At 37.2% G+C, this 25,512-nt stretch overlaps 1 protein-coding gene across 8 annotated transcripts in view; it reads left to right on the top strand.

Moving 5' to 3' along the window:
* myo9aa (myosin IXAa) overlaps positions 1-25,512 on the top strand; it is a 244,333-nt gene that overhangs the window by 53,015 nt on the left and 165,806 nt on the right. The window lies entirely within an intron of this gene.

Here is a 25,512-nt window from a genome sequence, read left to right as displayed (position 1 = left end):
GGATGAAAGACAACAATTCCCAGAATGCATTGCTTCGCTGCCCGACGAGGGTGAGGCCACTTCCAAAGCCATTGCTACTGGATCACTTTCCCACTGTGTTTTTTCCCCATAAAATCAGTTCAGTTAGGGAACAGACACTACAATTAAAAACTGAACGTGTCTGTTCAATATAATGTGTGTCGAGTGAGCCGAGCGAGTGTCACAGCACAAACGGAGCAGTAGTCAGATTACACTCATCATGATGAATGAGCTGAATGAGCTCTCCTGATGAGAGCTGCAGGTAAACGTGTCCGTGACATACATTCACAGTGATTGTTGGCAGTGCTTTTATAGGTTTGCGCTTAGAGCCAATTTTTAATTAACCTTACCATTCTGTCCTAACCAGGGATGCACTGATATGAAAATTTGGCAGATACAATAACCGATAATACTTGAAAGCCGATATACTGGCCAATAAATCTACATCCAGATTTTTATATTATTTTTGAGAGGCTGATTACAGAAATAAGTCTTAGCCATGTCCCAAGCTCACAATTTTAAAGTTCTCATAACAATTGTAGCCTATATGACCATATTTTCATTTTTTGATGTGATTCCAATCTTATTTCAAGCAATTCAAAGCCATCTTGGCATACAATGCGTATCTGAAGTGTCTGAAATAATCCATTATTTATCAGCCAAATTCTTTTATCAGGCCGATAACGATAACAATAAATATATCGGCTGGTACCGATATGGTGGCCGATATATCATGCATCCCTAACAAAAACTATTTTTTAAAATTGTATATTTTATTTTATAATGTATATACATTATGTAGGCTATTTACATTTTTTTGGTATCTACTAACTAGGGTGTAACGGTACACGTATTTGTACCGAACTGTTTCGGTACAGGACTTCTGGTACGGTGCACGTGTGTACCGAATGCAATCTTTAACAGTTAACAGTCGGCTTGTTTTACGCAGGGAACACACTTCAACCCGAGTTTCGTTAAAAAAAATTCCAGGGTGCAAATATCACCCCTTACTGAAAAAGTTCATTTCTGACTCTGGACCTAAAGCGCTGTGGCATGTGACAAGACATTTTGTTGGCTGCTTGGTTGCTATTTCAATCGTGTCACGCTTGGTATCTGTATATTAAACACGCAAATGTGTTCTGATTGGCTGTGACTGTGTGTGTCCATGCAGCATTTTCAGTTTCAGAGTGAACAGAAAAGCTTGTAATTCATCTTGTGCGTCTTCCTTGACGTGTGAGGTCTGATAGCCGTCTGCTCTTGGGCCTTTGTTAGAAATGCTCAACGTCACACCTTCAACTCAAGTTATTGTATTGTGTTGCAATTGTCACATTCTTTGATTTGCTTCCAGTTTCGTGTGCTTTTGTGACCTAGATAAGCCCTTGAGTGATGATAGTTTAGAGAGGCATACGCTAGGTCATGCAATACAATGTTGCAGTCATAATCTAGACAAAAGGACGTGTTTTAAAGCTGCTCTTCTAGATTCCAGTGATGCCTGTAATTCCACTCGGCTTTTGTTACCAAAAGGCACATGATCTTGTTTTGATAACATTATCAAAGTTACTGTGCTTAGTCCTTTTTCTGTGTGTAGTTTACCGGAAGGGTATTTTGTTTTTGGAAGAATGAGTTTGTTAAAGCCGTTTGCATGCATTTACAGGACTCTTAACATTTGAGAGCAGTGGCTCCGGCGCCACCAAGTTCAACAGATGGTCGCCCTGGTTAATTTAATCATAAAATTGCTAGGCCATTATTTTGCATGGTTTTGCTAAAGGTGCTCTATGTAGTATTTTTGCAGTAAAATATCCAAAAACCTCTAGGCCAGTGTTATATATTTTGTTCAGTTGAGCACTTACAATATCCCAAATGTTCCAACTATTTGTAAATTGTGAGAAAATTGTGATTTTTAACCAAGGAACTGGGAGTGTGAGGGAGTTTCGTTCAAACATTACGGACCTTAGTAAGCAGACTTTGGAATAAAATGAGGAATTAGGAGTAATTTTGACCCATACAATGTATTGTTGGCTATTTCCACAAATATACCCGTGAGATTTATGATTGGTTTTGTGCTTCAGGGTCACAAATGTTCAGAGCTTACTAGTCGAAATGGATTTTTTTGTTTCAATCTAATAATCTCGGTATAATCCCTGACTTTTTGACTTGCCGTCCACATGCTTACAAAAGGCTAATGTTTAAGCATATGAGTTAATGTCCAACCATCTGTCACGATTGAGCAGCTCTTGAGTGGAGAGGACGGGCTTTAATTGTTTGCGGAGTGAGATTGTGGATCTGCTCATTACTGATTAATGCCGAGCGTGTGGAGTGGACGTCTCTTCATCTTGACTCACATGGACGTGACACATCTGTCAACACACATACACTTTGTTATACTTTAAAGCTCTTTAAGGGCATATGAGTTACGGCTGGTGTAGTAATACAACATTAAATGTGTAGTATTAATAAGAATTTGCCCTTAGTGCTGGATTAGTTTGAGGAGTCTAACTCGTCCAACAACAACAAAACATGTCTTAAGATATCAGGCTTAATTTTTCCAAAATCTTACACTGATGAAGGAGAACCTGAGTCATATCTTGAGAAGTTATACCTTAACTTAGCCGCATAGCAACACCCTGGCAACCACTTCATGATGGGAACTGTGGCATGGCCAAACAGAACAAAAACAATCCATTTCTGGACATATGATTCAACTCATTTGAAGCTTAATTTTTTGCAAATGTTAAAGGGGAGCTGTTTTGCCCTTTAAAAAAAGTCTTGTCTTTGTTTTAGGCTCTACTAAAAGAGGTTTTCAAGCTGGAATGTTGATTATTTTTCCCATATTGTCCATTGTTGCAGCTCATCTCTTCCCAGTCTGTCAGTAACGCATTGTTTAGTTTCTCTGTGAAACCCAACCTTCTGAAAAGCACACTGTGCTCTGATTGGTCGGCTGCAGTGTGTTCTGATTGGTCGAGTGCTTCACGCATGTTTGGGAAATGTCCCGGCCCTTACCATAGTCGGCAGTTTCAACACCCTCCCAACTCATACAGGCCTCGCACCTTTATTATGCGTATGCCAATTAATTAAATGAGGAATATTGTGAACTGTTCCTTTAAACTCGAGAGGCGACAACACCGTCGGCTTTCATCGATGCTTGTTCTTTGACGTCGGGTTGGTGTGTCCCGGACTTTAAGCGCATTGATGTGATGCAGCCTGATCTTAAAATCTAGCAACAGAAGTTCAGGAAGAAGTTGATCTATTTGGAAATGGCAGTCAACCGTAGCCTGGTGGTTCAAAGGCATGAGCTTTAACATGTACACTTGTTTCTTCTTGCAGGATTTTGTATTTGGTGTAATCTTCCCTGAAGCTTAAAGTTTCTGCTCGAGTGAGTGTATCAGTTTCAAAGGTTCATCTCGCGGTGGCTTTCTGCCAGAGCAGTAGCGTGGATAGTTGGGAGTCTGTGTTATGAGTTGGCCAATATGTGGTGAGGATTATTCATCTAATAAACCTGCTGTCATATTTAAAGGGTTGTTGACTCAGTGCTGCTGGTATCTTTACTCATAGCAGTGTTACTGTGTAACTCTGCAAACGGTTAACAAAGACTTCAGTCTCATTATCCAGACATGTTAGCCACACAATGGGCCTCTGTTGGTACTTCATGAGGCAATTTATATCCGTTGTTGTGTGTGACGTTGACATTTTGGACAACTTTAGTATAAGGCAGTTTGATTCCAGATTTTGTGTCAGTTTTTAGATTTGAAGTCGTATCCAAGAGTTGATTCCATTGATTCTTTGGTGGGAGAAAGGGAAGTGAGATGAAACTGAGCAATTATAATAAACAGTGTAATATAATGTATAGGGATGCACGGTATATGTTATCAAACAATATATGTTTGTTAAATGTTATCGTTATTGATCCAATAATAAAATTTGGCCCGATTTAAAATATTTTATTTATTTACATATTTTTAAAGTTGTTAACGTTAAAGGCACAATATGTAATGTTTCAGCATTAAAAAATATATAACACAGATATAGTGATCTTTTATTTTTTTAAAGTTGTGTGTTTACATTATCCCGACAGTTCCAATTAACTTGTAAATCCAGAGAAATTAATATATTAATTCGAAGACACGGACCGTGTCTTTATTTCCGTTTGGCGCCCGTCTTTCACGTCATATCCACGTTTGCGTCTTGCTTCCTGCGGAACTCAGCGGAACCGCCAAACTCAAAGAGGAACACTGACAGTATAAGGGGAACACCCCCCGTATAAAAAAGTCTGTATGATAATGGATCATGACTACTCTTTGCCTGTACGTTTTGCCTGCTCAACAAAGCGCAAACGTACGGGTGAAAAAAATGACCCGAGAAGATTTTGGGACAGTAGAAGAAGCAAGAGACGTGTAAACCTTGGAGAAGCCTTTGAAAGATGGCGAAATCTTCGTGACAAGCTCGGACTGCAGAGAGAAGCTGATCTCACTTGCGTTTTAATAAACAGGTAATTTAAGTAACCATTCAGCTAACATAATAATCATATAATCATAACATGCTGTATGTTTGCATATTGCATAGCGATCTTGACCACATTGAGACGCGTTTAGCTGAATACGTATACATTTTGTATTGCATCGGCTTTTCAAACAGGCGGATTCTGTGTTTTTGGAGACTGAAACTGAGACTTTTTAAAACTGATTCAAAAGTATATTTCTATCCATATATTTGGTGACACGATGATGTCATGTGTAAAACGCAGATGGGCTAACGTTAGCTATTATTGGTTTTATATGTAGCTGGAGAAAGTAACGTTAGCTTCATAAGGTAATATGCCACTATCTGACCGTCACTTTTATCATATGTTAATACTAGCTACATATAATATCGATATAATAATGATCTACTTATTCATATATCTCTGAGTTCCAAAATAAATGTTTATTAGAATGATTGATGAACGTGGGGAGCGACACAGCGCGTGTTCCAATGAACCACGTAACGTTATTGCTGGTCCTGGTTCTCTCATTTAACGTTACTATGTTTTATGTTGGTAATGATAAACTAAATTGAAATGTATTTCCTTATTGAACAGTTGATATACAGAATGTTCGACAATCGCGGATGCCATGTCAACATATCTATAATTTGAGTAACTCAAATTATGATGCACGGTTAATATGTCAACATAGCCTACCAACTTATAGGTATGTTGACATAGCGACCGCCCGCACAACATTCTGTCTCACACATTAGCTAACGTTACTGATAAGTTTGTTAAGTAACGGTAGCTCGCTGCTATTCCATTAGATTGACATTATATAAAGTGAAAAGCCGTAACTAAACTTAACAATAATAGAGATGTAATATAACAATTACCTTGTCAGTGAACATGTTTTCTGCTGGAGATGCCAGATTCGCTGGTTGACAGTGACAATGACAACAACTCCCATGAGCCCACGCACTTTCCCGACGTCATCAAAGTACGTCTGTTGTTATTATTTTGAATGAGTGACCCCTAGTGGCCAAAAGTTGCATACTGCACGTTTAACCGATGACCGTTTGACCGATGGCTGACCGTATCAACGTTAACCGACCAAAGTTGTCGTTTAAATTAGGCTGTTATAGACCGTGGACTAAACGCTACAAGTAGCCGTCTCATTACAAAATCTTTTTCTGTGAAGTGAACAAATCCCTCACACTCAATTTTTCATAACTCGCCTGTTTGTACTTAATAAACCAATAAAAACATTTGGCGCGAGATCACAGCGTTTGGGTTTGCACGCTCACAAGGTTTGCAAAAAATAAACACTCGAGGTTAGAGCCGGGTCATACATTTGGAAATATATTACATCTGCATTTCAGTGGTAACACATAAGGTGTTGATCATCATCTTTCTTTATTATTGTTAGCACTACCTCGAACTAAAGCGGCGTCTCTTCTGAGCTGTCATTTTCTTAAATGAGCCGCGGCAATGTTTCAAATGAGCTTCCAATGCTAGACAAATGCCTTTATTTTCAACGCGATCACCTTGTACCCAAACCATTTCGAAACTAAGGAGCCATTTGTCCTCCGATTACAAACAAGCTCCTTGGCGGCACATTTCGCGCTGTAGGGGGTTTAAAAAAGTGACGTGAGTGGAAGGGAGGCGGCGAGACAGTGTGTGTGTGTGTGTGTGTGTGTGTGTGAGAGAGCGGCAGAGAGATCATAGAGAGATGCGACAGAGTTGTGAGATTGCAGGCGGCTGTTATTTCGAATAGCGCAGCAAATTTTAAACTAATCGGTTAACCGGTTTCAACCGGCTAATGAGGCTCGGTGGTCGGTCAAGAAAATGTTTAGTTTTCGCCATCCTAATTTGTAAGGCAAAAGATTATTCTTTTTTTGATGAAGAAAGTTGGCCATATGGCTGTAAAGTTAATTTTAAAACAAACTAGTCCACTGCACTATGTTTGATTTATGTTGTAGTGCTTGAGACAGGACTTTTAATGGTGAGCCTTTTGTTTGTGTAATCAGGCTCTCAACAATTATATAAATTTTTTTGATTTATATGTATCTTGGATTTATATTTATCAGCCAATATATCGGTTATTTGCTTTCAAAAAAAAAGTTATAGGTTAAGAGTTACGGGTTATCGGTATCAGCCAAAATGTTCAATGCCTATAACATTTTCTTTGAAATATAGAACATTTTGATTTAGATTAATTAGCCAATATATTGGTTATCAGTAGGGCTGCACGATTTGGGGAAAATATATAATTGCGATTAATTCTGGGTAAAATTGCGATTGCGATTTAAAATGCGATTATTGTTATTATAATTTTTTTTTACAAATGAAAAGTGTGTGTTTATAATATTTTGTGTTTTTAGATTAATGTGACTAAAAATAATTATTATGATTATTATTACTGCAAAAAATATTTTAAAAAAATAAGAAATATTACCATAACAATAACATTTTCATAATTACAAATAAAAAAGAGTAGGTCAGAACAAATATAACTATATAATACTAATACTAATTATTATTATTATTTTTGTAATATTTTACAGAAAACATTTTACACACGCACACAAAAAAAACTGCTGGGTTACCTATTAATATGCAGACAGCCTATGACTAAAAAACATTAGAAAGGTCTAAGCCTAAGGAGTTATTCTTAAAGTCTGTCTTTAATTAGCCTAGAAATCTAGACGCACCCTAGCGGCAGCAAATTTAATCTGCCCGCAAGTGTGGTCTAACAACTCTCAATACCCATCTGAGCTGTGTTCCTCAAAATCTGGACGGCCCAATCACATCGTGTATAGAGTCGGCGGGCGGGGCCATAATGACGACGGCCGAGTTGGGTTTGCGTGCTTCTAGTAAACACAGAAACTGGCGAACGGCGGCGGTCTTTCGAATCAGCTTTGACCGCGACTCTGGAAGACTTGGAGTTAAGCTTTTCTCTGAGAAAAGAACGGCACTGAAGTCATTCTTAAAAAGGGAAGATGTGTTCGGAGATTAGCCGACCGGATACGGCGAATGTTTAATCTGTCAGCGAGCTCTGCTTCACCTTCGTTGCTCTGGTTGGTGTAGCGCTATCCTATCGCGTGCAGAGGGAGTTTGAAAGACAACCGTTTATCCGCCCCTCAGATTGAGCTGTCAATGGGGAGTTTCCAGACCAAACATCTTGATGTGGGTCTGGCTTGTCAGGCTAGGCTTTAATATGAAATATGAACCTCTTGTGCATCCACTGTGGGGGAAAAACTCCTGTGCATTGAAGAAAAACATGGATTGTCCAACACATTTATAATTTTTTAAGTTTATTAAGTTTTAAAATGTATTATTCTTATTATTGATTACCCAAAAGTTTTTAATTCATACTGAAAGCCAGAGGGCGCCCTCGAACGGAAAACGCCACATTTGCCCCAGAGAAGTAATTGACGTTAGTTTTCAGGAAATCCATGATGTGAAGCTAACGCTGTAAATAGAAGATAGAGATGCTTTGATCAAACATGACGACAATAAACACGACTGCAGCAAAATATGGAGTATTTGAGTTCTTCAAGCCATCAAGGGTAATTTCATAGTAATAAAGTGTATTATAATGCAGTGCTGATTGAGATAGAATGCTATATAATAACGCATCGTCTGCCTCACTCTGATGAGAAGCCACATCAGCTCACACACACTCGACTGACGATATGAGGTGAGATAAAGCATGTTATTAAACATTGTCTTTTGTTGAACAGGTTTATGAACGCTTCACTAGTTTGTGAAGATGTTTGACTCGTGTTGCTTTTTCAAACGCACGTTATAAGCGACTCAAACTCGCAGTCTTCCAGACGGAGCAGCGTTTATCACAGCGCCACTCTTCTCAAACACTGGGCATTTATTTATTTAATTAAAATCGCAGCCTTTGAGCTTCCATAATTGCACACAAGCCAAATCGCGATTGCGGTTCGATTTCGATTAATGGTGCAGCCCTAGTTTTCAGGTTTCAAATATAAAGAATTATCTGTATTGGACAAAATTTTCAAATCAATGCATCCCTAATAAAATGTTCTCTTAATTATATACAAATTTGGATTTAGATTTATTGGCCAATATATCGTTTATCATCTTTCAAATAAAGAAATATTGGTTATCGGTATCAGCCTAAATGTTCACAATGGTGCGTCCTTATGAACATTTTCCTCTCTTAAAAATTATATAAAAATGTGGATGTAGATTTAACTGCCAATATATTGGCTCACAAATATAAAGAATTATCGTATTAGCCAAAATGTCCATATCGGTGCATCCCTTATAAAGTATGTTGTGATTGAATGCTTTATCTGCATTGTAAATTAATGCTCTCATTGTGTTTTGTTTGTGATTGGCTCTGTGTTTTTGAATGAATCTTTTGAGTGAACGATAGAAACATACTCGTAATACTCTAAGATTCACCAGTCGCCATCTACTGGTGTTGTCAGAGAACGAATCTGAACGATCTTTTTCGTAAAGCAATAGCAAATCATTAAGAGTTAATTGGCTAAATCAATTCTACCACCAATAAAATTGTACAAAATAAGTTTCAAAGCAACTGAAAGACTTGATAGGTTTCGATTCCTCATTTTTCATGGTCAGATTTGTGACAGCACAATTTTTAAAAGGTTCCCTTACATATTTTTGGTATTCTTTGTTCAAAAGCAGTTTTTGTCGTCATTTCCTATGGTCAGGTTTTCACAATCTCCAAATCTTGGCACAATGCTCTCCGCTCTGTAGTTTACTTCAGCGATTCGGTGGGTTTGAAGGTATTCGTGTGTGTGTGTGTGTGAGGTAAGGGTCTCTGGGAGTTTGGCAGGTTTCTGGAGTTTGTTTCCAGGCCTAAGTGAGGCTTGGTGTTTTTCAGTCCAACAGAAACATTCCTGCTAGAGCCATATGAGAGTCAGCCCAGGTCACAGCATGGCCATTCCTCCTCAGCAGACTATAATGAATCTTTAATGCCTACTGTCATTAGTCTTAATGCGCTACTGGGATTATTGTGAATTACTGCTAGCACTGGGTGGGGCGGCAGAGTTTGGGGGATTTACTGTATGTTAGTCTTCATCATCCTGGCAGATATGTTCTGGACCGTTTTAAAGCCAATGGTATCTTTATCGTTTTGTTTTTATGTAAACTCAATGTTGTGTGAACAAGCTGTACGGTTAGTGAAGTAAAGTTGAGGCTCACTGGATTTATGTTCTGTGTATATATATATATATATATATATATATATATATATATATATATATATATATATATATATATATATATATATATATATATATATATAAAATAAATATATATATATATATATATAAAATAAATATATATATTTATTTTAGCTCACTGATTATAGCTCACTGGATTTATGTTCTGTGTATATATATATATATATATATATATATATATATATATATATATATATATATATATATATTTTTTTTAAAGTGCTATTTCTGCTTCTATAAAAGTATAATATATTAGATTTTTTTTGGGGGGGAAATAATGTCCACCTCCAAAAATAAACCAAAAATAGTGATGAATGGCCATAAGATTGTGAAACTCGAAGTGTGAGGAATGTTAGCCACAGAACTGGCATATTCCTGAATCTCAAATTATCCTCAATGTTTCTCCTGTAATTGTAATTGTAACTCCTGTAGGGTCGTAAGGTATTTTCATCATTGACGGGATAGTCTGTGATTTTATTGCCGTCCGAATCTAGAATGTCAGTCTTTCTCCCACCACCGGCGTAAAAATCCCCTGCCGAATTACCTCCTGTTACCTCTTGTTTTTGGACAAACACCAAGGTTGTGTGGTGACTTAATTGCCGTCCGAACCTGGAAGAGATCACTTCAAAACTAAACGGTTTATATCCTTTTTGAGCACCGTATCGTTGCACTTCCCTGTAATTTGGATGCATTTTAAAGATCTAGCCAACACTTTTATTACTGAAATGCTGAAAAGAATTCAATAATAATCTTTCATCACTGCTCAAAAGAGAGAAATAATTAATTACGACAGTAATTAATGTTATATAAGCCTTACTTAGCTTAATAACTTATTAATAACATAATTAACTTATTTACGCTTATTTTCAAATTTTTAAAATGACATCTTCCTTTTTTTAACAGGAGATTTGAATAAGTAATAATGTCCTATTATTAAATTAAATATGATTTTATTCTTAATACTCCAAGCATATGACATTTTTACAGCAGACATTCATTCGCCTGACCACGTGAGCGTGTTCAGGTGCCCAGGATCACAAAACTCACTCCTCCACCGGGTGAATAAATCGCCATCCGAATGAGTTTATCACTGAGGTGGCTTGCAAATTATTTTTTACAGACGTTCACATGAGAAAAAATTACTGAATAGGGCTAATGACAAATGTTAGTCTTTTATTCCACAAAGCAGTCACTCAAGAAGCATAACATGAGTCAACAGGTATTCTATCCTGTTTAGGATCGCATCTTGTGACGTCACTTCCTGTTTTTGGTTCGTTTAGATGTCTTTGGTCCGTGCTGTGCTCATATTTCAGTCAAACTGCATCAGAGTTGGTTTGCAAGCCGCATGTTTGGTGCACTTCAGAGTTTGGATGAACAATCGTATCAAACCTGACAAGTGTGAAGTGTGTCATGCACCATCATATAGCTAGGCTTAAAGGTGCACTATGCAACTAAGGCGTAGTTTGATGGTCTTTACCTTACAGCCGGTGGAAAATAGGACACGGGCAGAAATCATGTTGATGGATGCGGTTATTAACGTTACTGTAGTGTGAAGCAGAGCAGGACCGAGTGTTGTGGAGCTGAGCACGGCCGCTGGAGCGATTGTTACACAAACACACGGCTCGCGAGCAGCGGGACTTTTATTATGACGGGACGGGACACAGTCACTTCCGCGTTTCCGGTCATGATTATAAGGTAAAGCAGCTCTGTTTATCATATTAGATACATTTAAGTGTGTTTAAAATGATGTTATGACGAAACGCAGATATGACGCAATTGACAGGCGACTCCCTCAAACGCTATGCTGACACATCCCCGTCCTTGGTTAAAATCGCAATTTTCTCACAATTTACAAATAGTTGGAAACATTTGGGATATTGTAAGTACTCAACTGAACAAAATATATAACACTGGCCTTGTGGTTTTTGGATATTTTATTGCAAAAATACTACATAGTTCACCTTTAACACAGATTTCCTGCAACTTAACATCAACATTTTTGTGAATCTCCAAAGATGTGATTTGAGCACACTGTAAAAAAAAAATCAGGTCTCTGATTGAACATGTGCTAAACATGATTCTAGTAGTGTTGTCACGATACCAAAATTATGACTTCGATACGATATCAGACTAAAATATCGATATATCGATACGAAATCGATACCACAGTAAAAAAATAAATAAATAAATAAGATAAGATGCTTAATATGACAACAGAACTTATTATTCATTGTTATTTTTAACTAAAAATTCATGTGGCCAGCATGTTCCTTAGGGTTGGGCATCGTTTTGATTTGAACAATTATTGATCAATTACTATTAAAATTATCTCACAAATTTTTGCTATCTCAATGTATTTTTTACAATGGGGTAATTGTGTTGCAATAGCTTACACAGCACAAGAAAGCTTGATTTCGAATGGTAAATTGAATTTAAAAAGACGAGTAAACAGTAATAAAATAAGAACAAATAAACAGATTACAAACAAAGAACAAATGCAATAGAATAGAAGATACTAATTAAACAGACTGCTTTATTTTTTCAGGTAAGTCTAACATTCAGATAAGAAATGAATTAAAAAAATGCATAGTAATTACATTTAAAACAACATTGGATAATGTTCTTTGTAAAAAAATTCAATAGCGTACAGATGAAACTATTAAAGTTACACAAGTTGATCAGTCAAGAGCAGTTGATCGTTTGTCTTTTTGTAGTTTGAATAGCATATGACTGCGGTCCCTTTAAGACTAACAGACGCATGGATCCTGAACACTGTTCCTGTTACTCGTTCCTCCTGAACTGTTTGCGACTGTGTTTACGTTAATACTCTTCCAGATGTGCACTGATAATTCTTTGAGTGTATTTGACCAATAATAAGCTGGAAAAGGAAGCAAATGTTTGCACTTGTATTATGTCAGAGGCGGCTTTATTACGGTAGGCTATGTGTGTGCGCTTCAGATGTGAAGCACGAAATCTGCGGGGATTAGTAGAATTAATTTATGTGCAATCCCGCGCGAAATTCAGACCGATCACACACTAACACTAACACACTGTCATGAGGAAAAAGTCCAGCAGAACGCGCGTTCGCCGTGCTCAGAGGTTAACCGGGCTGAGTGAGAATATGCCGGTGTGTGTGTCAACTCGCTGACGGTCAGAGAGGAGAGCGCAGCTGATATCGATACTGTAAAAACTGAGAATCGTATCGTTTCAGATATTCCAGTATCGATATATATCGAAACATCGATATTTTTGACAACACTAGATTCTAGTGACATATTCAGAACATGTTCTAGTGACATTTCTGTGAATTAAATTGTATCACATCACAGAAATTCAATTTGGCCATCTGAATATTTTAGATGTGACCGGTCACTAGAACATGTCCAATTGGAGAACTGAATTTTGTATTTTTTTTATAGTGCACAGCAATGTTCAATTCCACGTCTCACAAACACGGTCACAACTCTTTGATTTGCCATTATACACTGTAAAAAAAAAAAGGCACATTTTTAACTTTTTCAGTACAATCGACTTGGATGTTTAAGTTATTTCAACTTAAATGAAGTTAAACTGACTTTAAAAAATGAGTTACATCTTGTGTAACTAATAAAAACAAGTTTAACATTTCTTAACTTATCTTGATGAGTTAAAACAATGTAAAAACATATGTTGTCATAACTTATTGAACATATAATTTTTTACAGTGTATAGGGTCAGTGTGGCTCAGCTATTCGGGATTTTATGTTGAATCGCTGAAAACAATTAAAAGTTTGAATCGGTCCAACGTCTAGTCCTGGTGTGGTTTCACTCCGACACCAGAAACTGTCATCGCCTCTCAGTGCGGTAAAGCTCATTCACTTTGAGTGGAAATGCCAAACTTTAGTAAACTTTCAAACATTGTGACACTTTTGATTGCATGCAAGGGAAGTAAGACTAGGGCACACTGACCTTTGTAACCTGAGTTGCTCATAGTAGGTCTGACTAAGAAGATTGGCAATCATTAAGCTCATTCGTTGTTGGCATGGTTTATTGTTGTAACAGGTCTGACTGTTGACTTAGTTCATATAGATGTTCAGACCAGTGCATGACTTGCATTGCAGAACGTTACATAGTAATTAACACACTGTCCAAGCCAATGAATGGCTTTCTTCTCTTTACAGCTGTGCCTTATTTATACAAATCAATCACGCTTTTTTCACCGCGTCGCGTAGTGAAGACAGCCTGACTAGTAGTTTAGATATTGTGAATGGTGCTGATGGAACTAGTTAAAGCAAACTATGAGATCTAAATCTCCACGTGTATATAAAAGGTTGAACGATGTCTCATTTTACGCAGTTTTGTAGCCACAGGAACTTGTAAATTACACTCATGCCATTTAGGAAGGTCACATCCACATTCCAGCCTCGTCAACATGTCGAAATTAAAAGTTACGACACAAATGTTTGCATACAGCTTAAGAAGTCTGTATTGTACGGTTTCTGTGATGTGTTAGTGATGCTGGAGGGCGCAGATGTTCTTCTCGTCCGTTCACACATAATGCATGTTGTTTGTGAAGGCCACACTCCACGCAGAACAGCTGCCTTAAAGGGATACTCCACCCAAAAATGAACATTATCCCTACAGTTACTCACTCTCATGCCATTCCAGATGTGCATGACTTGCTTCAGATGAACACAACGAAGTTAAAAGTGGATATTACCAATAACTATAAGTGGGTGGGCCAACGCGAAACAATTAATCAACAGATAGTTTTTAACATGGATACTGAAATGTTGAAATTAACAATGAACAATACTTGCATTAACCTTAGTTAATGTTACAAAAAGAAAGTATCGCTACAACTTCTGAAAGTGACCAGCAGGGTTGTAGAAAACATTTGTCACAAAGTGTTCACGTTTCAGGGTGTGTGTGTTAGAGGATGGATACCCGACCCGAGCCCGACGGGTTCTGACGGTACCCGACGGGTCGGGCCGGATTCGGACAGATATTTAGAAATGACGTCCGGGTTCGGGTCGGGCTCGGTCACGTCAGCGCGATAAGGCATTGAACCTTTTAAATTTAAAACTGCTTATTATGCAAGTAGCCAATGGGCCTGTTTAACTTGATGCAATGGTTTGTTTTTGTGATTAAAATAAATGTAAAATATTTTGTCATTCCAGTGAGCGCAACTTCAGCGCTGCTGGCAGCAGGACAGCCTTGAAGCCATCCACAGTTGATGCAATCCTTTTTCTGCATAATCTATCCATCAAAGTTTAGTCTAATCGAGGTTGTGTAAATAGATCCCATGTTGCAGTTTAGGAACCATACAGTTTGAGAAAATTGGTAAGATGACTTTCATTTCAATAAGCATTTCAATTGTGTTACGTTAATGTTTTGTTCTGTTAGCTTGGGCCATTTTTAGCAGACCTTTGTTCGTTTAATTTCAGTTGGCTCTTTGATTGGGCTCTGTAACGTTTGATGCCCCCTGCGTGTGCTGATACGCTCGTCTGTAAACATTTCAGAATGCCTTCCTACAGTTGCTTAAAGGGGTACTTCAGCGCTGGGAAGATGAATCTGTATTTAAACTGGGTCATCAATGTAGTAGAAGTGTGAAATTATTTTTTAATTTGGTGTCTTCTAGACTGAGAAAAGACAAAAAATGTATTTTTGTCTCATGGGGATGAAAGACTACAATTCCCAGAATGCTTCGCTGTCCTGTGAGGCCATTCCCAACGCCACCAACTTCATTACTGCGACTGAGTTAGAGAAGACACTACAATTAAAAACTGAATGTGTCTGTTCAATATAATGAGTGAGTCACCGCGCGAGTCTCACAGACAGCACTGAGCACTGACTGCAGGAGTGATGAGAGCTGAGGTAATCGCGACTACACTCGCGGCATACATTCACAACGCGAGTTCAGTCTGGCGCGTTTCAGTTCATGCCTTTGCAAGCTTAACTTTCATAGAAATTAATTTGAGAAGTTAGAAGACTCACATTGCTCACCATAGCTCCGTTTAAATGAGTGCCTGTAGCTGAGCTGAGCTCTCCCTGCGAGCTGAGTGTTATCTCCATCCCCCATGCGCAGATTCAAAACATGCGGAAATGGCTCCCTCTGCTGGCTGTAGTCTTTAGCCTTTGGGCAAACATTCCTCCTATGATGCAAATATCGTCAATTTGCATCATAGGAGGAATGTTTCCAGAAATAAAATGCATAAATCTCTCATCTCAGGGGGATATGAGGGGGGAAAGCACAATAATTTGAATATACTCCAGGGTTTCTACTGATACAAAGCCATATGCTAATCGCTGAAGTAACCCTTTAATAAGTGGCTTTCCACACAAACAAACGTACGTGTCATTAGTATATGAGGAAAAAAAAATAGATTTTAACTGTTGGGCTCGGACATAAATATTTTAATGCCTGTCGGGCTCGGGTCGGGTTCGGACAGAAAAATGCGGCCCGATCCGTGTATGTGTGTGTGTGTGTGTGTGTGTGTGTGTGTGTGTGTGTGTGTGTGTGTGTGTGTCAAACAGCACGAGACTGCAAATTATTGTTTTTCGCAAATTATTGCGTTTAATAACGCTTTTTTACATCAAGCAAGTCACATAAGTAACAGTAATGTGCCCAGTCTATTCTCTGCCCAATATGTGACCTTAAACGTACACTTTTCCCAATGTTGATGTAGCCTATTAAAATCATTCAGATATTCCAAGCCATTGCGATATGCATATTGCGATATGTACATTTGCGATATTTCGATAATTTCGATATATTACACAGCCCTAGTTAAAAGTGGATATTACAAATAACTAAGCAGGTTGGCCGGTGCAAACCAATTAATCAACCAATAGTTTTTAACATAGATGCTGAAATGTTGAAATTAACAATGAAGAATACTTGTATTAACCTTATAGTAGGGAGGTTAAGTGACTTTTGACTTCAAGTCATGATGCAAAGGTCCTCTTTGGTATGGAAGTACCTTAGGCTCATACAAATAAATTTATCCTACGACACAAGTGAGATCACAATTTTTATCAAAAAATAAACAGGTTTTTTCAAAATTGGCCGCCAATGTGCCGAAAATACTCTAGAGCCCATATTATAATATATTGCTTCTGTTATCGCTATAATGACAAATTTGGTGTCAAAGTGTACATTTTTGAAAAAAAATGTTTATTTCTGATAAAAAGTGTGATCACTTGTGTGCATATCGCAATTGCTCGCAATATCTGAATGATTTTAATAGGCTACATCAACATTGGGAAAAGTCACATATTGGGCAGAGAATAGACTGGGCACATTACTGTTAATTAGTTAATGTTACTAATGGACTCTTATAAGGGATGCAATACGATTCACAATACTAATTTCACGATACCATTTTATCTCCTTGTTTTTTTTTTTTAGTTTTTTTTTTTACAGATTAGGATTTAAGACAAATTATAAAATGTCCTTTAATTTCTCAGACAAAATTCTGCACATTTCTTTGTACAATTTAAATATATATGTTATGTCAAATAATAACTCCTTTAAACAAATCCTCAAAAAGTCCCTTCAATGAGATGGTGTTTTTTGGGGAGGAGGGTAATTTCAGCTTCTTCACCTTCGTCCTAGGCTGAGGAAGAGCAGAAATAAAAAGACTACACTGTAAAAAATGCTCTTTTTGTCTTGTTTCTAGTCTAAATATCTAAAAATTCTTAAATTAAGATGTATTTACTATATAATTAAAATGATACAAGATATTATTTCTTGTTTAAAACGAGCAAAATCATCTGACAATAAGAGTGAGAAAAATATTCTTGTTTCAGATTGAAATCTTGTTTTTGTCCCAAACAGAAATAAGATTACTTTTCTCACCTCATTGGCAGATAATTTATCTTATTTTAAGCAAAAACTCGTCATTTTAGATTTTTTTTTATTTTTTTTATGTGACGAATAGGAGTGAGACCGCTTTGTTTTTAGAATGAATAATTATTTTCTTGTAAAAGTTAATCATAAAATGCAGTGCTAAATATTTAGTCCAGTGCAGATGTTAATTTTAGGTATGAATATGGTGGGTAATTTAACACATTATTGCAGGAACCGCTACTGTAATCGATCAGTATGGATTGAAAAGTTTGTTTTTATTTTGGCTTAAGAAAGCCTAGCCAGTTTTTCCCAGATTTTTAAACCATAAACCACAGCTTTCGGACAAGTTGGGCGTTTTGACATCATTAAATTATTTTGCTACTTTTCCCCCCAAGTAGGAAAATCAGATTTTTTTTGTTGTTGTTGTTGTTGGCTGTGGTTTAGCTACTACATACATGGCATTTTTGCTTTCATTGAGGACAGAAATATGACTTGTCTGCTTAGGACATGGTTTAAAATGCTGTTTAGATATCCATGTCACCTTTAACCAACACTTGTCATGTTATTTCCGGTGAATGTATGGCCTGTAGCTATATGAAGCACAGAGGATCAGCATTACCATCCTGCTAAGAATAAAGCTCTTGTCACTAAGGAATGTTGCCTTTGGTGTGACTGTCCACGACTGTCATTAAAGAGACTGCCATGGCTTTGTGTTGCTTAGAAACTTCTCTAGTGAGTTATGGCTTTTGTTTCATGGCCATTTTACTCTTGCTGCAGGTTGTTTTGATGTTTAACAGTCTAAAGCAGCGGTCACCAAATGCGGCTCTAAACCCAAGAATCATATTCTACCATATTCTTAACACTTAAACCATGCACACTTTTTCTTTTCATTTCATAGCCATGTTTTTGTTCATAATTCATATTAAATTACATTTTGCAATCTTACATTAGCTCTTACATAAAATTAAGCCTTTTTGGGACCATTATGATTTTTGCATTCCCAATAATTTTATTCAACAAGGATGCATTCAAAAAAAGGATAAAAAAAATGTATACATGGTTCCAAAAAAATTTATTTATATTTTTAAATAAATGTTATTCTTCTGAACTTTCAATTCATAAAGGATTCCTGAAAAATATGCATCTGTTTCCACAAAAAACAAAAATACTGTACATTTTTTTACACTTTTAACGCTCTCTTTTTGATCAAATAAATGCAGCCATGGTGAGCATAAGTCTTCTTTTTTTCTTTCTTTCTCTAAATTCAAATATATGGGTCCTATTTTAGCAATCTGAGCTCATGGTCTGAAGCGCACGGCACAATTGCACTTAGGGCGTGTCTGAATCCACTTTTGCTAGTTTAATGACGGGAAAAATGGTTTGCGTACCCGGCGCATGGTCCAAAAAGATTGTCCCTAGTCTCTTAAGTCGTGGGTGTGTTTTGGGCATAACGTGCAATAAACCAATCAGAGTCTCATCTCCCTTTCCCTTTAAAAGCCAATTGTGCTCACACCATGGTGGATTTGCTATTTACATGCGAGTGAAAATACTGAAGGCTTCTCTAGCTAGCCAAGGAAACCGATCTGCTCATCCAACGACGCCTGCTTGCTCATCATTACTGCAACTAGTTAGGCTAGTTTTGATACATGCAGTTAATATCTATTATGACATGTTGGCATTTTTATATTTATGTACACAATTAGAGGTCAACCGATAGTGGATTTTACCGATAGCTAGGTTGGACCTCGTTTGCCGATAACCGATTAATCGGCCGATAGTTTTTTAAAAGATACTAGATTAAAATATAATAATACATAAAATAACAGGTAAAAAAGCAGTGCTGAACTTTATTACAAGAAATTTTAAAAAGTACTGAACCATGAAAATGTGTTAAATTTCATATGTAAACATGAAAATATTAAAATGAGTTCTAACAGAAAAAAAATTCTACAGAAAATAACTAAAACATTATAATATTACAAATAAATGTTTCTTTAGCTATAACCTAGAAACATGTATGTAAATGTCAGGTAACAGACTGCAAATCCCCTTTGTTAACAATGATGTATTTATTTAGCTAGCTTACATGAACTAAATGCGTTATATAATGTACATTTTACAGCATGTATAAATATTCAAGCATTACAATTCTACCTTAATCATTCATGTTAGTTCATAGTGCATAAAAAAGGTTAACAGATAAAACTAATAATGAATAATACTTCTACAGCATTTATTAACATTACTTAATGTTACAAATTGAATATTGTTGTTAAACATGGCGCTGAATTTGATGATAGTTGCGTTAGGCTGAAACTAGCAAACAACACTTGCATCACGCATTGCGACGTGTGTATTTGAGGACCCTAAGGGACCGGCAGTAATGCTTCATTGTAGGCCTGTCGCGATAGTCAATTAATCGCAAGATTTAAAAAAAATATGAGCTCGATAATTTTTCCGGCCGCGATAATTTCCATTTTTATGCTTTTGTCTCTCGTTGACTGCACGCGCACGCCTCGTTTGGGGAGATGTTTAAACTCGACGCACAGACCGACTGCCGTTGTTATGAGAAGTCATGCTCGGCCAGCTTCTCCTGGAGCTCGTGTTTCTTCGTTGTGGAGCCGCACGCAAAGTTAAAATTTTTTACGTGCACTTCGCTGAGCGAAATGGGGTTTCGCGTTGATGTTATTTTTGCCGCGCGCACCCTAACACTCGTGCGGACGCGCAGAGTATAAACGAGGCTTAAAGCTACACTGAAGTTAATTCTTCAGTTCAATCTTTGTGTGCTAAAAAGGCACATAAGGTCCTGTAGAGATAGTAATACACATTCTCATGTCGTCAATGTCTTCTCTCTTTCTGTAATCTCACCGAGCTTTCCTCAGAGATGGTCACGTTGTTTGTGCATGATTACAAGATATAATTTTTTTTTTTAATGCTGTATCCTAAACTGCTGATAATTAGGTTGTATATCATATGCTGAAGTACATTTCTGGAGTGTTAACGATTTAAAAAAAACACACAAAAAACACAAAACGTACAGAACTGAATATGCACCTTATCTGTTGCAGTTTTCATCCATTTTATTTATTGTTTTTTGTTCATTTATTGTAATGATTTATTGATTAATGATTTAGGCCCTGTCCACACGAACACGGGTATTTTCAAAACCGCAGCTTTTTCTACGCGGTTTGGCTGTTCGTCCACACGCAAACGCTGTATCCGGTTACTAAAACCGGACTTTTTTGAAAACTCCGGCCAGGGTGAAGATTTTTAGAAACTCCGGTTACAGCGTTGTCGTGTAGATGGTGAAACCGGAGATTTCGTTTTTTTAAATTGAAGTGCGCGCCGTTCTCTCCTTTGTTTGACGTCAGATTTTCCACATCTCCTTTTGATTTACGTGAGTCGATTCTAGGCGGTGGACTCCACTAACAGCATATCCTACAGATGTTCAGTTATTTCATTGTATTGCAGAACAAAGGCGCCAGAATGCAATAATACAAAATAGTAAAGCAAGTGTGTGAAGCTATTACAGTCCACTTCGGCCCTGCACCTGTGTATACAGTTACCTGTCACTGAGTCCAAAGTAAAGGAACTTGTAGAAGGGTTTCATTTGAGCCCATGGCATCCCTCAGTCAGTGTAATGTGCATCGGTGCAGTGAATGGGACCCATGTGGAAATCAGGCAGCCAATCATAGCGTAGTTTTGCGTTCTCATGTGGACGCGATTGTTTTTTAAAACGGAGGAGGAAAAACTCCGGTAATAAAAATACCCGTGTTCGTGTGGACTAGGCCTTATTTATTGATATTTTAAATGTTTTCAGTTTTCAGTGTTAAATAGTCTTTAGAAATAAAAGTTTATTGATCTTACATTTTTTTAACCTGCATTATCTGGCCATTATCATTATTTTAGATGAAAATGGTCTCAGAACGACAATATTATCATTAATCGCAATCATTTCTTGGCCAATTTATCGTCCAGCAAAATTTGATATCGTGACAGGCCTACTTCATAGTCATGCATGAAGAACCTTTACATTGCTAAATGTTTGCATATTGCTTTGTTTGCATTGTGGGTTGCTGTCAGATATTTCCATACGGGTGTCTGAGAGGTCAGAGTGCACTAGATACCTGTAACGCTCAGCAGGACTCTGGAGGAGATCCCTGTGTTTGTCTCACCATCACAGCTAATCAGATTGGCCGCATTTCTCAGAGCTCCAAGCGGGATGCTTTAAAAAGTATGTGGGTTCCCCCTCCCCCAGCAGCCAGCCGGCCCGTGTGATTAATGTGGGCTGCGTTTCTGGTCACCACCTGTTTCTTAGCAAGCAATAGCGCAGAACTGCAATGCAGCCCTAAAGCTGTTCTGTTTACAGTTTTAGACCACACTTATGCCATGTGTGGGCGACCTATACGTTTTAAGCCGCACTTGGCTACTTTTGCTCTCGGGGTCCCCCTACAGTTTGGAAAAAATAATGTCCTCAACTACTGTCGTAAGGTCTGTCATCCTACAACAGGGGATGCCATCGCGCGTGCATTTGTTGACATGTCAACCCTGATAGCCCTGAACTAGTGATGCGCGGTTCGTCTCATAACCCGCGGACCCCGTATGTCTATTTAATGGTCGCGGGTGCGCGGCGGGTTGTAAAAATATATACAGTGGTGCGGTGCGGGCCAAATAACTTCATAAAAGCGTCCCGCAGGTCGTTGAACACTGCAAGAGGAGTTCAGAGTTCTTCTGGCGTCGCGTGTGAAATGTCTTCATCCCAGGTAACGTTACAGTCAGTGGCATATGCTTCAGCATGTCATATGAATATAATTTCATGGGTTTTATTTTTTTCAAACGCCAAATAATCACGATGCTCACGTTTACAAGCCAGCATCATTATAGTAACGTTAGTCTATTGGTTAGCGTTTTACAGAATCTATATGATACTTCAGTTCAATGTTTGAGTGGTAGCTCACCGTAACAAGCAGGACAGCATCGGTCGGCCACGCCTCCTTCAGCTCACGCCGACGAGCAAACGCTGGTCACATGTTGATCCTCGTCCTGCCTTTAATCACATCACTTTCTCGTTTCCTCTTATTGCTTTCCTCCAACAAAACCTTTTCTTTCTTATTTGTCTCTGCTGCTTCGGACATGACTATATTATCTGACGAACAAAGTTGGGCTCGCACGTCCGAATGTAAGGACGACTATGGCAGACGTGTCATTCAACCTATTGTAAGTCGATTTATCATCACAAGAGTCTTAAAAAATATATTATGAAGGTTGAAAAGTTACCTAGTGCTGCTTTAAAGCCCCCATGAAATCAAAATGGCCAATTATTTTTCTTTACATATTACTTACTTTATTATATGTATATATATATATATATATATATATATATATATATATATATATATATATATCTTTAATCGCTCTATGTAGTATTTTTGCAGTAAAATATCCAAAAACCACAAGGCCAGTGTTATATATTTTGTTCAGTTGAGTACTTACAATATCCCAAATGTTTCCAACTATTTGTAAATTGTGAGAAAACTGCTATTTTAACTAATGACCGGGACGTGTCAGCATAGCGTTTGAGCAGTGTTGGGTGTAATTAGTTACTAAGTAATTAGTTACTGTATTTTAATTACTTTTCCTTGAAAAAGTAAAGTAAGGGATTACTCTTATTTTTTCTGTAATTTAATTATAGTTACTTCACAAGTATTTTGAACTAAATACTAAATATAATTATACATAATACAAAAGTGGAATTCACTTTAAAAATGCATGTTTTTATGTATCCTTTTCATATGTGTAATACTTTGGTCAGTTAATAAGAGTAATTTATGTAGTTTTATATTATCTATTTGAACAAATTAATTAGTAATAAGTAATTAAATACTTTTTGGAGAGAGTAATTTGTACAGTAATCTAATTACACTATTGAAGATGTAATTAGAAACTAGTAATTAATTACTTTTTTAGAGTAACTTACCCAACACTGCGTTTGAGCGAGTCGCCTGTCAATCGCGTCATATCTGCGCTACCCTCGGTTTTATTCTGCAGAAGCGCTTTTGCTAAGAAGCAGTGTGAACATGTCACAGCAGCGCCGAGCGAACGCACAGAGGAACGTCAGAACATCATTTTAAACACACTTAAATGTATCTGATATGATAAACAGAGCTGCTTTACCTTATAATCATGACCGGAAAAAACGGAAGTGCAGGGCCTGGTGACTGTGTATTGTCCTGTCATAATAAAAGTCCCGGTGTTCGCGAGGCGTGTGTTTGTTTAACAATCGCTCCAGCGGCCGTGCTCAGCTCCACAACACTCGGTCCTGATCTGCTTTACACTACAGTAACGTTAATAACCGCATCCATGAACATGATTTCTGCCCGAGTCCTATTTTCCACCGGCTGTGAGGTGAAGACCACATGTCCCAAGATACTGCGCTCAAACTTGGCGTCATCAAACTACGCCTTTGTTTAGAATAGACGCCCTCCAGTGGACGGAAAGCTGCATAGTGCACCTTTAATATTGTATAGGTATGAAACAGCTTCACAAACTCTGTATTTTCAACCACACAGTGTCATTATTTCTGTTACAAATGTTCATATTTTCACAGAAGTCCTGGGATAAAAAGTTTATAGTTCAGATATAAACACTGATGCTTAGGTAAATCACCTTTTGAAAGTAACTTGGCGCTTCAAATAATGATTGTATCATTGCATTGTTACACCAGTAGGTGGCGACACAGGACTGTTAAAAAATGTCATTGAATCATTCATTCAAGAGATTCGCTCAAAAAATTACTTATTCAGTAATTAAACAGTCATTGAATCATTCACTCAGTTTAAAAAAAAAGTCTATTATTATTAAACATTTTAACATCTTGTAAATTATTTTGTTCAGTTGTCTGTTCCGAATCGTTAGATAATCTCTGTTTAAAAACAACTTTGGTGAGAGTGCACTCCAAAACAAAAATTTTGTCATTGTTTTCTGACCCTAATGTTGTTCCAATGCCATTTATTTTGCTACTAAAAATGACCAAAAGCCCATTGATGTTTATTGAGTGGAACAGCGCAGCTATGAAATGCTACAAAATAACTTGTTTATATTCCCTAGCAGCAAGAAAAACGTGGGTTTGGAATTACATGAATGTTTAAATTTCATGTAGGTTAAATGAAACTTAAAAATCTGTCATTTACTCATCCTTATTTAATTCCAAACATGGATGGGTTTTAGGGATGCACGATATATCAGCCACCATATCTGTATCGGACGATATATGTCCATTTATATTGTTTTTGATACGAAAACATTAAAAACTCAATTTTTAATGTTATTGGTATCGAATGACAGATGTTTGTTATCGTATCGGCCGATATAAGTCATGTCAGTTTTTAATGTTATCACTATCAGATGATTTATGTCAGTTTATATTATCGTATCGGCTGTTATATGTCCATTTTTTGTGTGTAATCAGGCTGTAATCTAAATTGTATACAACTTTGATTATGTCTTATTGGCCAATATCGGTTATCGGCTTTCATATATAAAGAATTATCGGTATTGGCCAAAGTCACTATAAAAATGTTCTTTATTTAGTTTTTTTTTCTCTTATATGTTTTGAATTGTGAAGATACTGTGCAGCTTTTCTGGGTAAATAGTCATGTTTCTGGCTGGGAAATTCTCCAAACTAAATCATGCAGATCTGTAGAGTTGGACAGATGTTTATGGACATGGTCCAGCCCTGCCCTGTCGAGCCTGATAACATGGTTTCTTTGGATTTTCTAAGATATTTAGGGCTTTATAGGGAATACAGTAGCCGTCGTCTTTAGACACTATGCCATATTGAAGATTAAGTTGTATTTGATAAAGAAGAAATCTTGCTAATTTTGTCAAATTCAGCCGATTAATCATGGGAGAACTATTAGACCTTGTTTTAGCCTTTTGGTGTCTCAAAGGAA

The sequence above is a fragment of the Pseudorasbora parva genome, chromosome 1 (genome assembly GCF_024679245.1).
Source record: "Pseudorasbora parva isolate DD20220531a chromosome 1, ASM2467924v1, whole genome shotgun sequence".
Lineage (NCBI taxonomy): Eukaryota > Metazoa > Chordata > Actinopteri > Cypriniformes > Gobionidae > Pseudorasbora > Pseudorasbora parva.
The sequence above is the reverse complement of the archived record's forward strand: the minus strand, read 5'-3'. Positions and strand labels throughout refer to the sequence as shown.